Consider the following 15,596-nt stretch of genomic DNA (forward strand, 5'->3'; position numbering starts at 1 on the left):
CTACAGCCTGTGTGAATCCAGAAAGTCTTCTGGAGCTGAATGTCCTGAGCGTTGGACCTGATGATCCCTCCACTGTGGGGTTTCCTCCCAGCAGGGATACCCAGACTGTGCTTTAGAGACCACAATTCTTTCTGGGATGGCGAGTAGAACCCACTGGCACAGGTGCATGGCTCCGCCTTGCTGATGATTGATTGGGCGCCTGCCGATACTGTAACTTTTCCTGAGAATTTTTTTTTTGGGGGGGTGTCAGCTGAGTGCTCTGAGGTCAAGCCTGCTGTTTCCCTCTCTGTGGGTCACTCAACAGAGAAACTCAGTCTCTGGGGCCCTCAGAGCCACAGTTCTAACTGGGACAGTTAGTCAGGTGTGCAGGCAGGACTCTGTGTTGGCGCCTGCGTTCCTAGCTCTGGGCTGGCTGCTGGGCACCCTCCGAGTCTTTTTCAGGGATTGTCTGGGTGACCTTGAGAGACCAAAAGATTAAAAATTAGCAGCTGTTATTAAGGCCTGAACTAGGTGGGTGGAGAAGTCTAGTAATGCCCTGAGGGGAAGGACCGCCTTACTGCATTCTTTCCCCACCCACTAGAGATACAGTTGCTAGGAAACTGGCCCATCCCCCTAGGGAGGGACACCAGGTCATTATGGTCTGGGGACCTCCCTATAGCCAATCAATTAAAAATGTAGCATTTTGACCAATAGATGCTTGCCAGGCAGGAATTGCCCCTGCCTTGGGCATTCTGGGATGGACCAGAATCTTTAAATCACCCAACTAACCAAGGCACAGGGTGCTTGGCTCTCACCACTTCGGCAGTGGGGGGGGGGGGGGAGCCCAAGCTGCAGCTTGTAATTTACAATAAAAAGAACCTCATGTATTTACAGCAGAGTCTGTTTATTCCTGGTCTTTTGGGGTTCGTGAACTGGGCAGAACATTTTCCACCGAGTTACTCTTTGTCTATATTATCTGTTCTAAATTGTGTCCTATAAAACAGAATGCTATAATTTCTAATTCTGGCATATTTCTAAGATGCATGTTTTAGAACTATATTTTAAGTAGCCTAGGCTTAACCTTAAAAAAAAAAACTAAACAAAGAGACTAGGTAAGGCTCAACTGCAGTATTTAGCATAACTTTAAATCTGCTCTTTCTGAATTAAAATTAAAGCAAACCTTTTAATCAGATATAGTTCACAGAGAGGCTAGCAAATCTTGCTGCTCCTACCACTTGCATTAAAATTGAACAGTAAAAAGCTTTGCACTTAGCACTAATCAGAGGCCTGAACATAACTGATAGACCCTCACAAAGATTGCAACAAACCTACAATTCTATCCTCTCATTCCCTGAACCATCATGGCGGCTAGCCATGTGTTAGCACAGGCTGCGACTGACAATACCAAACATAGCCATTAGGTGCTGATGATGATACAGCAGACACTTTGGAGCATCCACAATCCCCCACAACCAAAAGTTCTAACATAGTGATCAAATAAGTTTTAGAACGAACTGCATAACAGAAGAGATCAGAACAATTTTTTTTAAAGATTTATTTATTATTTATACTATTTATATATTTATGCAGTACTCTTCCTGCATGTAGGCCTACACACCAGAAGGGTGCTCCAGGTCTCTTTACAGATGGTTATGAGCCACCATGTGGTTGCTGGGAATTGAACTCAAGACCTTTTGAAAGATCCCCGGTGAGCCACCATGTGGTTGCTGGGAATTGAACTCAAGACCTTTTGAAAGATCCCCGGAGGGTATCTTTCGTCTGAGAGACCCCCTCCCAAGGAACAACGAGGCCATTCGGATGCAAACAGCAAGAGGCTTTTATTTTGATACACGGGTACCCGGGGCAGCAGAGTCATTCGGAGGACCTGCTGCGCCCCCTGGGTGGAAAGCTGGGGTTTTTATAGGGTTTTAGAGCAGAAGCGCTGGTACAGAAGCGAAAGGCATGGTTACAGGGGGCTGATTGGTACGTTTACATGAGACCACGGTTTGCGTCAAAGTTTGGCAGAGACACCAAGATTCCAGGAACTGGGTGGTCAAAATGGTCATGATGACTCCTTGACGTGGCCCGCCACCTGTTGTTTTCCTTAGGACCCTTATCTTAACTGGAACAGTCTCACAGATATCCATGAGGGTGATTAACACAAACTGTTTTTAGCTCAACTGGGGCAGCCTGACCGCAGATATCCCAAGTGGGTGACACAGCTGGGTTTCTTAGTAATTTTTTAGTTTTCCATTTAGCCTTCAGAGTTTTACAAAACAGTGGTGTCCCACAAAATGGCATTAGCTATGTTTAACTTAGGGTGAGGCAGGGGTCTTTCACTTTGGAAGAATGGCCAGTGCTCTTAACCTCTGAGCCATCTCTCCAACCCCAATACAGAACAATTTTAAATTGTATGAACTATTCTGGCCACACCAAACCTATCAACCAGAATTCTTCCCCCTTAAAGAGCATTAAAAAAAATTTTGCAATGAAGAATAACCAGCCTTTTAAATGAATTATAACATATTTTTAAATACAGTTCTTTCTCAAATCATACTAACTCTCTGACTTTTTATAATACATTCACTAACCTTCTGCAACATTCCATATACCTTCAGGTTCCTAGCTTTGTTCTTCTGGCTTAACCAGACATTCTTATTTTAGACAAGCTATTTTCTTAAATATCTCTTGCTCACTTCCTTGCTTTTCAGACAACATAAAAACTCTCATCAAAATTCTTTCCATCCTGACATGATCCTGCTGGAGCCCAGCGTCCACGAATTGCTTTTTATAGGCAAAGCAAAAACAAGTTACATTAATACAAAAAGAAGTTCTGCAACTGCCATATTCTTTTTCTAAAATTACTTCCCTGTAGCAGATAACATAAAGGTAACATAAACAAACTCTAAGGAACTTAGAACAAGTTTTAAGGAACTTGGTGAAACTTCCTCTTTTCTCTGTCTCAAAGTAAAGAACAGGGTGGAAATATGTTTTTCCATAAACAAAGCAGCTTAACAAACAAACAGCTCTCCTCAAGATACATTGTAAAACTGCAATTTCCTCAATTAGCGCAAAACATATGGCTTAGTTTTATTTAGTAAAATAAATAAATACCAAAGTTTTTTGTTCTCCCCCAAAGGATGGAGAAACTGTTTTAAATCCTTTGTTAGGCTACCCAAGATCATTGTCTAAAATTCCTGATAAACTTTAAACATTTTATAGCCTTAAACTTTTAAACATTTTTTTAAAACCTGTTTTTGCAGTGTCTAAATTAAGCACCCCTTTTCTGGGAGAAAAGTATCACAAATCATAATCTTAATTTTAAAAGTCAAAACCAGATTTTAAAACCAGAATTTACCAGTGCAAACAATTTAATTTTTAAAACCAATATCAATTTAAAATAACTCATCCTTTTAATATAGAAGGAAATGAAAATTATTTGACTAAGGTTCCTTTTTTTTTTAAACCCTATCATGTGACCACCAAGATGGTGGTCACAGGTCACATTACATTTCAGGAAGCTATTTCAAGATGGCAGAGTCATACCACGTGGCAACCTATATTGCAACATATGCGTTTATAAACCTTATAAACATATAGGCACACATATACACTTTAAACAGTTTGAATTTAACCTTTAAACATATCCAATCATTTTTTCCATTTTTTTATTTTTATTTTTATAATTACACTTTATCCACCCTGCATCCCCCTATAAGCCTCTCCCTCCTCCCCTCCCAGTACCACCCTCCCTTCCCCCCCCACTCATGCCCCTCCCCAAGTCCACCAATAGGGAAGGCCCTCCTCCCCTTCCCTCCAATCCCAGTCCACCAAATCACATCAGGAGTGGCCGCATTCTCTTCCTCTGTGGCTTTGTAAGGCTGCCCTCCCCTCAGGGGGAGGTGATCAAAGAGCAGGCCAACCAGACTATGCCAGAAGCAGTCCTTCCTCCCATCACCATGTAATCCACTTAGACATTAAACTGCCATGGACCACATCTGCACAGGCACCCTAGGCCATCTCCATGCCTGGTATTTGGTTGGGGTATGAGTCTCTGGGAAGACCCCTGTGTTCAAATTTTCTGGTTCTGTTGTTCTCCTTGTGGGGTTCCTGTTCTCTCCAGATCCTACTATTTCCCACTTCTTACTTAAGATTCCATGCACTCCGCCCAACCATCAGTCATAAGTCTCATCGTCCGCCCCAACAGTCCCAGGGCAGAGCCCCCCAGAGGCCCTCCCCCGCAGGCCCCTAGGCTGTTTCCTGCCTTCTTCTTCTGATGCCCATCCTCTTTGCCCTTCGGGATGGGGATTGAGCATTCTAGTCAGAGTCCTCCCTCTAGATCAGTTTCTCTATATGTACAGATTTTAGTAGGTTTATCCTATATTATATGTCTATATGATGTGATGGTTTTTTTCTTTATCTTAATGTTGATACATTTAGGTTTATGTTTTAAGGTACCAATTTGAAGAGCAGCTAGTGTCTATGCACTTAGGTTGCATACCTGAAAGCTATGGTCTAGATTAGTCCACTCAGTGGCCAAGAACTTACTGAGAAAGAAGCATGAACAAGATGTTTCACAAACTGACCAGGGGAAAGAGTTGACACAGAGTGTAAAATGGAACAAAATCTCCTCACTTTTGAAAGTTGAGTTTTCTACTAATAGTTTTATTTTAGTTGTAGTACATCATTGGATGAAATTGAAAAATAGGGAGATATTTTCTTCATTGTGTCCTTTTTGACCAAAAAGATACCATTCTTTAAGTCTTTTTTTCCCTCTAAATTTTATTATCTAAAAAGATGGGCACACATAATAAAGGTTCTTTTTAAAAATTTTTCTTAAGGAAATTCTAATTTCTTAGAGGCCATTTTTGTAAGTAGTCAAATAGCCAAAGGGATAAACAAGCATCTCTTGTAATTACTTTTGCCAAGATGGTTACACCTGAAAACAGCCAAGGCCAATTTCCTCCAGTATTTCACAGGAGAAGCCCCCTCCCTGGGGACAGAGGAAGAGCAGCCATAACTGACTTGCAGCAAACTCCAGAACTGGTGTGATAGCTAGAGTGAAAGGACAATTAGCAAGTGAAGATTCTGATCCTGAGCTCCCAGGTGAGCAAGGACTAGTGTTTAAACCTGGCTTTTCATCCTTCAGACTGAGGCACACTACAAGCTGACCCCAGCACAAGGGAACAGAAGTCTCAGCCAGGATAGGGAGGACCTTGGCAGCATCCCTTCCTGCTGGCTTCTTCAAATTGCTCTGTCTTCTTCCAAATGATCTGCAGAAGAACCAGAGAACCACAATTTTAAAAGTGACTTCATCTGCAAGAATCAAATTTACTTTGGCAGTTCTCTGAAAGGGAAAAACAGACAACTAATCCCTTCTCTACTCTCTTCCCATAACAAAATGAATAGTTACAACATAAGGCCTATTGGAGCCAAGTCCAATTACAGAAAGACATTTGAAGATCTGAAATATTACACAATGTATAAATGTGGAGAAGCAATTTTGAGGCTCATTAAATGTGTAAAGACTTTCTTTAAATATCCCTTTGTTTTTGTCTGACTAAATTGGCACCTTAGGATCATAAGGAGCCTTTGCTTCCTCCAAACATCAAGAAATGCTGGGTACAATGAGCAGTTTTCAGGAAACCTTGAGGAGGCAATGTTGCTCCTATTTGAGGGAAGGTTCATATCCATTTGCTTTGTTTAAGCTTATCACCAAGGATAATTAATTTCTGTTGTTCCTCTTATGAGTTGATTTATCATTTACAGAAATCATAAATTTTAAATTTGTGTAACATTGTCAAACACACTCTGCTCTAACATTTTTTGTGTTTGTTTTTTTTTTGTTGTTGTTGTTTTAATTTATTTTTACTTTTTTATTTTTTACAATTTATTCATTTTATATCCTGATTGTTGCCCCCCTCCCTCATCTCCTGCTGGTCCTACCCTTCCTCCTCCAACCTCTTTCCCCTTCCCTTAGTCCACTGAAAGGGGAGTTTTTCTCCTCTGCCATCTGACTCTAGTTTATCAAGTCTCATCAGAACTGCCTGTATTCGCTTCCTCTGTGGCCTGGAAAGGCCACATTGCCAGGGGCAAGTGAACAAAAAGTAGGCAACTGAGTTCACAATAGAGGCAGCCCCTCTTCCCATTATTGGGAGACCCACATGGAGACTGCCATGGGCTACATCTGCAACTCTAACAGTTAACACCACTTTACAGTAAGAAAGGTGTATCATAAAGAGGAAGATTAAACCACTGGGGGAGGCTTACATATGAACACAAATGGTCGAAAATTTAATATCACAAACTTCTGAATTTTGAAGGTGGGTTTGTCCCCCAAGTTTCATACGCTGGATGCTTGGTCCTCAGTGTGATGACAGAGTTTAAGTAGTAGAGCCTTTAAAGGGGACCAGTTGAGTATGCAAGCCTGTGATAACAGCACTCAGATGACCAAGGCCTGGGCTATACTAGGAGAACATTACTTAAGAAAAAAAAAAAAAGGCAGGAGATAATGAATAATAATTAAGTAGTAGAAACTCCACCCTTATGAATGAAATTAGCTACAAAGAATGGATTGGGTCTTGTGAGAACAAGAGCAACATGTGCTTTAGTCCCTATTCATGGTCACTTCCTTTCTTGCTTCTTTACCATTGTATCATTTCTCACAGCCCAAATAAAATACTGATGGGAATCAGCTCAAAGGAGAAAGATTTCTTTTGGCTTAGATTTTGGTCCATGTTCACCTGCCTGAGGTGAAACACAACATCAAGGTGGCAAAAGAGGCTGCTCAACTCAGGACAGCCAGAAAAAAAAAAAGAACCAGCAACCCATTTTCTCCAACTAGGCCTAAATCTCTAACAAGGCTCCACTTCTAAATACTCATACACTTCTAAATACTCATACACTTCTAAATACTATTAACTCATGAGTGGGGTATTTCATTGATAGGACTTAGAGCCAACCCTCATGATCCAATCACTTCTCAAGGAACCATATATGAACACTTTTTCACTGGGGACCAAACACAGAAGTTTTTTGAGGTCTACTTCAGATTCTAACCATAACAGCTATTATGTAATGCAGCCAGTGGTGTTTTTTTTTTTCACCAGAACACTAGCCCCATTATATCTGCAACCTACAGTACCTAGAGCTGTGAGCCAAATAAACTTCTTTATTTTGCAAGTTATCAGCTTCAATTACCTTGTTATGCAACACTGGACAACTGAGACACAGGGAGTATACAGAAGCCAAATGCAAATCCATTTACTGAGATCCAGAATTACTAGGGAGAAAGGAAAAACATCATATACAAACATGTACAAACATCAAGGGGTCATTTTAAGTCAAATAAAGAAAGCAATGGACAACAAACACATATCAGAAGACTTGTAGTTCTCAATCTTGAACTCACTCAATAACCCATGCATCTGTCTGTATTGCAGCTGGTAAATATTTATAGAGCCAGCACAGTCGGTACCATGAAGGATTTTATGATCTTAGGAGAAAGAGGGTATTATTGACTCCAGCAAGCATCCATTAACTCCTATTAATTACCAGAAGCTGTGCCAGTGAAACATGAGTACTGGGCATCACAAAATCCATCAAACTTCTGCAAGAAGGAAGTTCCAGAAGGATCTAGAAAGGCATCTGGAGAAATCCCTCTGCCAAAATTTTATTTTATTGTTTATATACATTATATATATATATAATGTATGTGCATTTTTATATGAATGTTCACATGTGTGAGTCCATGTATGTAGGTGTGTGAATGCATGCATAGTGTACATATGGAAGTCAGAACACAACCTTGACTGTAGGTCTTTACCTTCTACCTTGTTTGAGAGAACATCTCTTTGTTATTCACTACTATATATGCAGAGTAGCTAGCTTGGAAGATTCCAGAAATCCCCAGTCTTATCTCTTCTCACTGTAGGACCACTGGCACTGTAAATGCATGCAAATACAGCCAGGTTTATGGGGGGGTCTTAGAATTGAAAATGTAGGTCTTCATATTTCTGGGGCATTTGATTTATCCACTAAGCCATCTCTCCAGATCTCCATAATTAGAAACTCATGCAGTGCATACTTACAATTTCAGCTACTCAGAAGGGTGTAATAGAAAGATGGTGATCCCAGAACCAAGATGGGCAATATATAGACAGTCTTCCTAGAAAAGAAAGGAAAGAAGGAAAGGGAAGGGAAGGAGAAAGCAAAGGATGGCAAAAAAGGTAGGGTGAGAGGGAGAAAATAAAATTTAAAAAAGGGGGAGAAAGGAAGTAAGGAATAAAAAAGAACAGAAAACTGTCAGGTGAAGAAGCTGGGGAGTACTGTCTGCCTACAATTGTACCAAGAAGCAGCAATGGTCCTGATTTCTCTGTGGTTTCCCACTAAGCCAAGTTAGTAATATTTCTATCTTTAACTATCTCTTTCTAGGCCTATACTCCTTGAAATCCTGCATCACCAGTCTTGTGAGGTACTCTGACCATGGACATGTCTATACACACCATCTATAGCTTTGTTGCTCTCAATGATTTTCAAAAATTTCTAAGAGATATTAACTAGCTATGACCTACCATTGGTTTTGCTCTTCAAAAGCTAAGCAACTTATTTCAAACCTTGCAGAGGAAAAAGGACTTAAATAGTCCAAGAATGTTATCAACCAAAGCTGAAAGGGAAGTGGCTCTGGTAGAAAGGAAATTACAAGATGAATATATAGACCTGTATTTTGGTTATCTTGCCTTCCACTCATTCTCCCACAGAAATTCTTATGCAGAGGAAGGACTATGTCTTAGAATGGATATTTTTGGCACACAAACAAAAAAAATAAAACCTATATAGAAAAAGTTTCTGAATTTCTCCTAAAAGGAAAAATGAGACTTCATCAATGAGCTGGAAGAGATCCAGCTGAAATTGTGGTACCCTTTACCAATGCTGAGACTGTGTCATTATGGGCAGAAAACAAATATTGACAAAGATCTTGCTGTGCATTTCTGGGAGAAATCAACAACAGATACCCAAAAAGCAAGTGACTTCAGTTTATACAGCTTATAAAAGGAACCAGTTGCATTCTCCCTCTTACAATAAAATTTCTGGAGTTCCCGCATTTTACACAGATGCCAACAAATCACCAAAAAAAAGCAGGTTATAAGGTATGCCAGGGGTGGTTCAATATACGGAAATCCATCAATGTGATCCACCACATTAACAAATTGAAAGAAAAAAAACACATGATAATCTCCCTAGATGCTGAAAAAGCATTTGACAAAATCCAACATCCATTCATGTTTAAAGTACTGGAGAGATCAGGGATACAAGGCACATATCTAAACATAGTAAAGGCTATATACAGCAAGCCTATAGCCAACATCAAACTGAACGGAGAGAAACTTAAATCAATCCCACTGAAATCAGGGACAAGACAAGGCTGCCCACTGTCTCCATATCTCTTCAACATAGTGCTGGAAGTCCTTGCTAGAGCAATAAGACAGTTGAAGGAGATCAAGGGGATACAGATGGGAAAGGAAGAAGTCAAATTATCACTATTTGCAGATGATATGATAGTATATATGAGTGACCCCAAAAACTCTACCAGGGAACTCCTACAGCTGATAAATACCTTCAGCAAAGTGGCCGGATACAAAATTAACTCAAAAAAATCAGTAGCACTCCTGTATACAAAAGACAAAAGGGCTGAGAAAGAAATTAGAGAAACAACACCATTCACAATAGCCACAAATGACATAAGGTACCTTGGTGTAACCCTAACCAAGCAAGTCAAAGACTTGTATGAAAAAAATTTCAAGTCCCTGAAGAAAGAATTAGAGGAAGATATGAGAAGATGGAAAGATCTCCCATGCTCATGGCTTGGCAGGATTAACATAGTAAAAATGGCCATCTTACCAAAAGCAATCTACAGATTTAATGCAATTCCCATCAAATTGCCAACACAATTCTTTACAGACCTGGAAAGAAAAATTCTCAACTTCGTATGGAATAACGAGAAACCAAGAATTGCTAAAACAATCCTCTACAATAAAAGATCTTCTGGAGGTATCTCCATCCCTGATCTCAAGCTGTACTATAGAGCAACAGTTATAAAAACTGCATGGTACTGGCATAGAAACAGAATGGTGGATCAATGGAATCGAACAGAAGACCCAGAAATAAACCCACACACTTATGGACACCTGATTTTTGACAAAGATGCCAAAACCATACAATGGAAAAAAGATAGCATCTTTAACAAATGGTGCTGGTCCAACTGTATGTCTACATGTAGAAAAATGCAAATAGATCCATACTTATCACCCTGCACAAAACTGAAGTCCAAGTGGATCAAAGACCTCAACATAAAACCAGACACATTAAATCGGCTAGAAAAAAAAAGTGGGGAATACCCTAAAACTCATTGGTACAGGAGAAAACTTCCCTAACAGAACACCAACAGCACAGGCTCTAAGAGCAACAATCAATAAATGGGACCTCATGAAATTGAAAAGCTTCTGTAAAGCAAAGGACACCGTCATCAAAACAAAGCGACTGCCTACAGATTGGGAAAGAATCATCACCAACCCTTTATCTGACAGAGGACTCATATCCAATATATAGAAAGAACTAAACAAGCTGAAAAGCAACAAACCAAGTAATCCACTTAAAAAATGGGGAACAGAGCTAAAGAGAGAATTCTCTGTAGAGGAATATCGAATGGCAGAGAAGCACTTAAAGAAATGCTCAACCTCATTAGCCATTAGGGAAATGCAAATCAAAACAACCCTGAGATTTCACCTTACACCCATCAGAATGGCCAAGATGAAAAACTCAAGGGACAACACATGCTGGAGAGGTTGTGGAGAAAGGGGAACCCTTCTCCACTGCTGGTGGGAATGTAAACTGGTACAACCACTCTGGAAATCAATCTGGCACTTTTCAGACAACTAGGAATAGCGCTTCCTCAAGATCCAGCCATACCACTCCTAGGCATATACCCAAAAGAGGCACAAGTACACAAAAAGGACATTTGCTCAACCATGTTTGTAGCAGCTTTATTTGTAATAGCCAGAAGCTGGAAACAACCCAGATGCCCCTCAACTGAAGAATGGATGCAGAAACTGTGGTACATCTATACAATGGAGTATTAATCATGAAATTTGCAGGTAAATGGTGGGACCTGGAAAGGATCATCCTGAGTGAGTTGTCCCAGAAGCAAAAAGACACACATGGTATATACTCACTCATATAAACATACAATATAGAATAAACCCACTAAAATCTGTACATCTAAACAAACTAAGCAAAAGAGAGAACCTTATCTAAAATGTTCAATCCCCATCCTGAAAGGCAAAGAGGATGGACATCAGAAGAAAAAGAAAGTAGGAAACAACCTCAGAACCTGCTACAGAGGGCCTCTGAAAGCCAGAAGAAAACAGGAAACAACCTTGAAACCTGCCACAGAGGGCCTCTGAAAGCTTCTGCAGTATAGACTGTCAAAGCAGATGCTGAGCCTGATGGCAAACTGATGGGCAGAGTGAATGGAATTCTATGTAAGAAGTGGGAAATAGTAAGAGCTGGAGGGGATGGGAACTCCACAAGGAGAGCAACAGAACAAGATAATTTGAACACAGGGAACTTCCCAGAGACTCATACTCCAACCAAGGACTATTCGTGGAGATGACCTGGAACCCCTGCACAGGTGTAGCCCATGGCAGTTCAGTGTCCAAGTGGGTTACATAGTAATGGGAAGAGGGACTGCCTCAGACATAATCTGATTGGCCTGCTCGTTGATCACTTCCCCCTGAGGGGGGAGCAGCCTTATCAGGCCACAGTAGAGGACAATGCAGCCACTTTTGATGGGAACTGATAGACTAAGAAGATCAGAAAGAAGAGGAGAACCTCCCCTATCAGTGGACTTGGGGAGTGGCATGCATGCAGAAAGGGGAGGGAGGGTGGGATCAGGAGGGGAGGAGGGAGGGGCTTATGGGGGGATACAAAATGAATAAAGTGTAATTAATAAAAAATTTTTAAAAAGCAGGTTATAAATCAGAAAATGTGAGTAAAGTAATAGATAATTCTTATGATTCAGTTCAAAAATCAGAATTATGTGCAATTCTCTTGGTATTATCAGAGCATAACGAGCCCAGATCATAATGAGCAAGATAGAAATACACACACACACACACAATGTTTTCTTTTCGACACCTAGATACAGATGGGGCAAATACAGAATCACTACATGAATTACACCCAATTTAGTGGCAAAGAATAAATAATCAATTCCAGTGTCAATTGCAAAAGCATTTGTCTAAATATGGCATACATTAATTCTTCCCATGTGCCGTTGGCCAAAACATATCACATGGCTAATCCAGAGCTCAGAAACTTATTGCTTCACATAGAGTTCTCTGACAAAGTCTACTCTGGCTCTTTAATGTCCATATCTACCATTGTTCCATAAAGAAAATCCTTCACACTTCTCCTTGGGAAGTTAGTCCTTTGGGTGTAGGCAATGTTTTTCTTCTTTTAAGTCACATAGAATGTGAAAATAATCTCAATATAAAAATCAGCCTATAACAAAAGGATCTAACTGTATATATGTATGAAAGAATCCGACAAACCTGGTTGAGAATCAGTTCAGGAAGAAACTTATGAATGGCAGCTGGAAGGAAACAGGTTTTTCACAGTTGAAATGAAAATTTACAGGCAAGAAAGACAACAATAGTCTAAGTAATGATGGATTGGGATTTAAGATATCAGTATGAATGAGCCAGGGATTTATATACACACATATGCATACAGGCAGAAAAGATTTATGGTTTGTACATATTAACACACACATTAATTTTCTGGCTCTGTCAGTTGAGAGGGATTATAAGGAATGACACCCTAATAGCACTGAGCACATGTCTTGATTTTTAACATCTTCCTGTAATGAAAAAAAGCAGAGCTCTACAGTGACATGGCTGATTTTAGGACTGGAGCAGGAAATTTACAAGATAAGCAAGCTGCATACACAAGATAAGCCAGGGTCTGGGAACTAAGAAAGTGCTACAGAAATACCCACTCCTACAAGAGGATATCAAAAGAATATGAAATCAACTGAAAGAGTTCCCAACAGCCAAACCTTCAATTTGAGCAACAAAAGAAATAACAGTATTAGATTTAGGGAAAGAGAAAATGGATCAGAAAGGAAAAACAACAATCAATCACTCATAAAGAATTCTAAACAATTTATATAACCCCCCACATTGTAAGTATAGGCTGCATATAATGATTCTTATCAAGCCCAATATGAAAAGAGGGGAACCAAGCAGCTTTACAACAGACACACAATATAAACACTGTTTTGTCCAACTGGCAATCAGACAAGTCTCATGCCAATCACAAGCAGGAGAATTCCAACTTCAAGACCTGTATAGCACACATAGCATGACATTTTCTCAAAAACAAGCTACATAAATAATGACTCATGGTAATAACGTATTGTTAACATATACCCATTCTTTGGTGTAATAAAAAGTGACAATTTTCTTCTGTGGCATTCCTATCATAAACTTGTGATCCAAGTCTAATAACAAAAACAAGAGCAAATTTCTACTAATGGACATTACATACAATATCAGACTATAAATATCAAAACTGTTAAGTTCATCAAAAAGAAGGAAGAGCTAAAAAAGATTGTTTTAAAATTTCTGACCAAGCCACATACAATGGCAGACACCTGGAATCTCACACTCAGGAAGACAGAGACAGGTGGATCATTTTGAGTTCAAGGCCAGACTGGTCTACAAAGTGAGTCCAAGACAGTTGGGGCTACACAGAGAAACTGTGTCTCAAAAAAACAAAAAACAAAAACAAAGCAAGGCAAAAAAGTGCCTATAAATTAAAAAAAAAAACTCATGACTAAATAATGCAGAAATATAATTGAAAACTAAAGATAATTTTTATCATGGATAGGAGTCTAGAACAAGGATGATGAAAGAGAGGATTCAGCAAAAGTTCAGAAATTGTATATAAAGTATAGACTTTTAACAATATACAAACACTGGTTAATTAATGAGGAAAATGCACCACTCTATAGTGTCAATAACAAAGACATGGTAGACCTCTCTCTGCTATCATAATATTTTATAAATCTATATCTATTTTAAAATAAAAACTTTAAAAAAATTAATTGATGGGCTTTTCAGTAGAAAGGTGAGAACAAAGAAAAGAGTATAGAAAAGTGAAAAATATCCTGGCTGAACAGTGGTAAATACAAATTAAAAGTTTAAAAATGTGTATAAAACTCAGAAGCTCAAGGGCCTGTAGAAGCCTCACAAACTTCTAGAGTTTGTAGGATCCCAGCAGAGAATAAAGTGGCTGAGACTGTGTTCAGAAAGATAATAGCTGGCAAGCGAAACATTTAGATTCATGTGTGAATCCAGTTTGTGAGACTAAGTAGGAGGATTAAAAGTTTGAGGCCAATATTACAAAAATGCAATTCCCATCAAAATATCAACATGATATTTTATAGAACTTGAAAGAACGGTTCTCAACTTCATATGGAGAAAAAAAATAGAATAGCTAAAACAATACAATAAAAGATCTTCTGGAGGTATCTCCATCTTTGATTTCATGCTGTACTACAAAACAATAATAATAAAAACTGAGTGGTACTGCCATAGAAACAGATTAGTTGATCAATGGAATCACTATGAAAACCCATAAATAAACCCACAAACTTACAGACACTTGATTTTTGACAAAAAAAAAAAAAACGCCAAAAACCATACAATGGAGAAAAAAAAGCAACTTGAACAAATGGTGCTGGTCTAAATGGATGTCTACATGTACAAAAATGCAAATAGATCCAGATATATCATTCTGCACAAAACTCAAATCCAAGGGGATCAAAAACCTCAACATAAAACCAGAAAGCCTAAATCTATTAGAACAGAAAGTATGGAAGAGCCTTGAACCCATTAGCACATGAGACAGCTTCCTGAACAGAACAACAGCTCAGGCTCTAAAATCAGCAATTAATAAATGGGACCTTTGTGAAAGACTCTACTTATTGAGGTATTAAAGCCAAACTTTGGGCACTCTACAGGGAATCTTATGAAAGAAGGGAGTGATAAAGATCTGGAGTGTATAAGAGCTCCTAAAGGAGATCATGAGAAACATAAAAACAGCCCTGAAGAGAATGATACCCCAACCAAGGACAATTCATGGAGAAGACCTAAAATCCCTACTCAGACTTAGCCCACAGACTCAGTATCCAAGTGGAGTCCCTAGTAATGGGAGCAGAGACTTTCTCTGGCATGAACTCAGTGGCAGGCTCTCTGATCTCCTCCCCCAAGGGGGGGGGCATGCAGCCTTGCCAGGCCACAGAGGAAGACAAAACAACTAGTCCTGATGAGACCTGATAGTCTAGGGTCAAATAGAAGAGGAGGAGGACCTCCCCTATCAGTGGACTAGGGGAGAGACATAGGGGGAGAAGAGGGAGGGAGGGTGGGATTGGGAGGAGATGAGGGAGGGGGCTATAGCTGCGATACAAATTGAATAAATTGTAATAAATGATAATAATGAAAAAGAAGATAGATAGATAGATAGATAGATAGATAGATAGATAGATAGATAGA

This window comes from Psammomys obesus, unplaced genomic scaffold, assembly GCF_907164565.1.
Source record: "Psammomys obesus unplaced genomic scaffold, mPsaObe1.curated_primary_1811, whole genome shotgun sequence".
Classification (NCBI taxonomy): domain Eukaryota; kingdom Metazoa; phylum Chordata; class Mammalia; order Rodentia; family Muridae; genus Psammomys; species Psammomys obesus.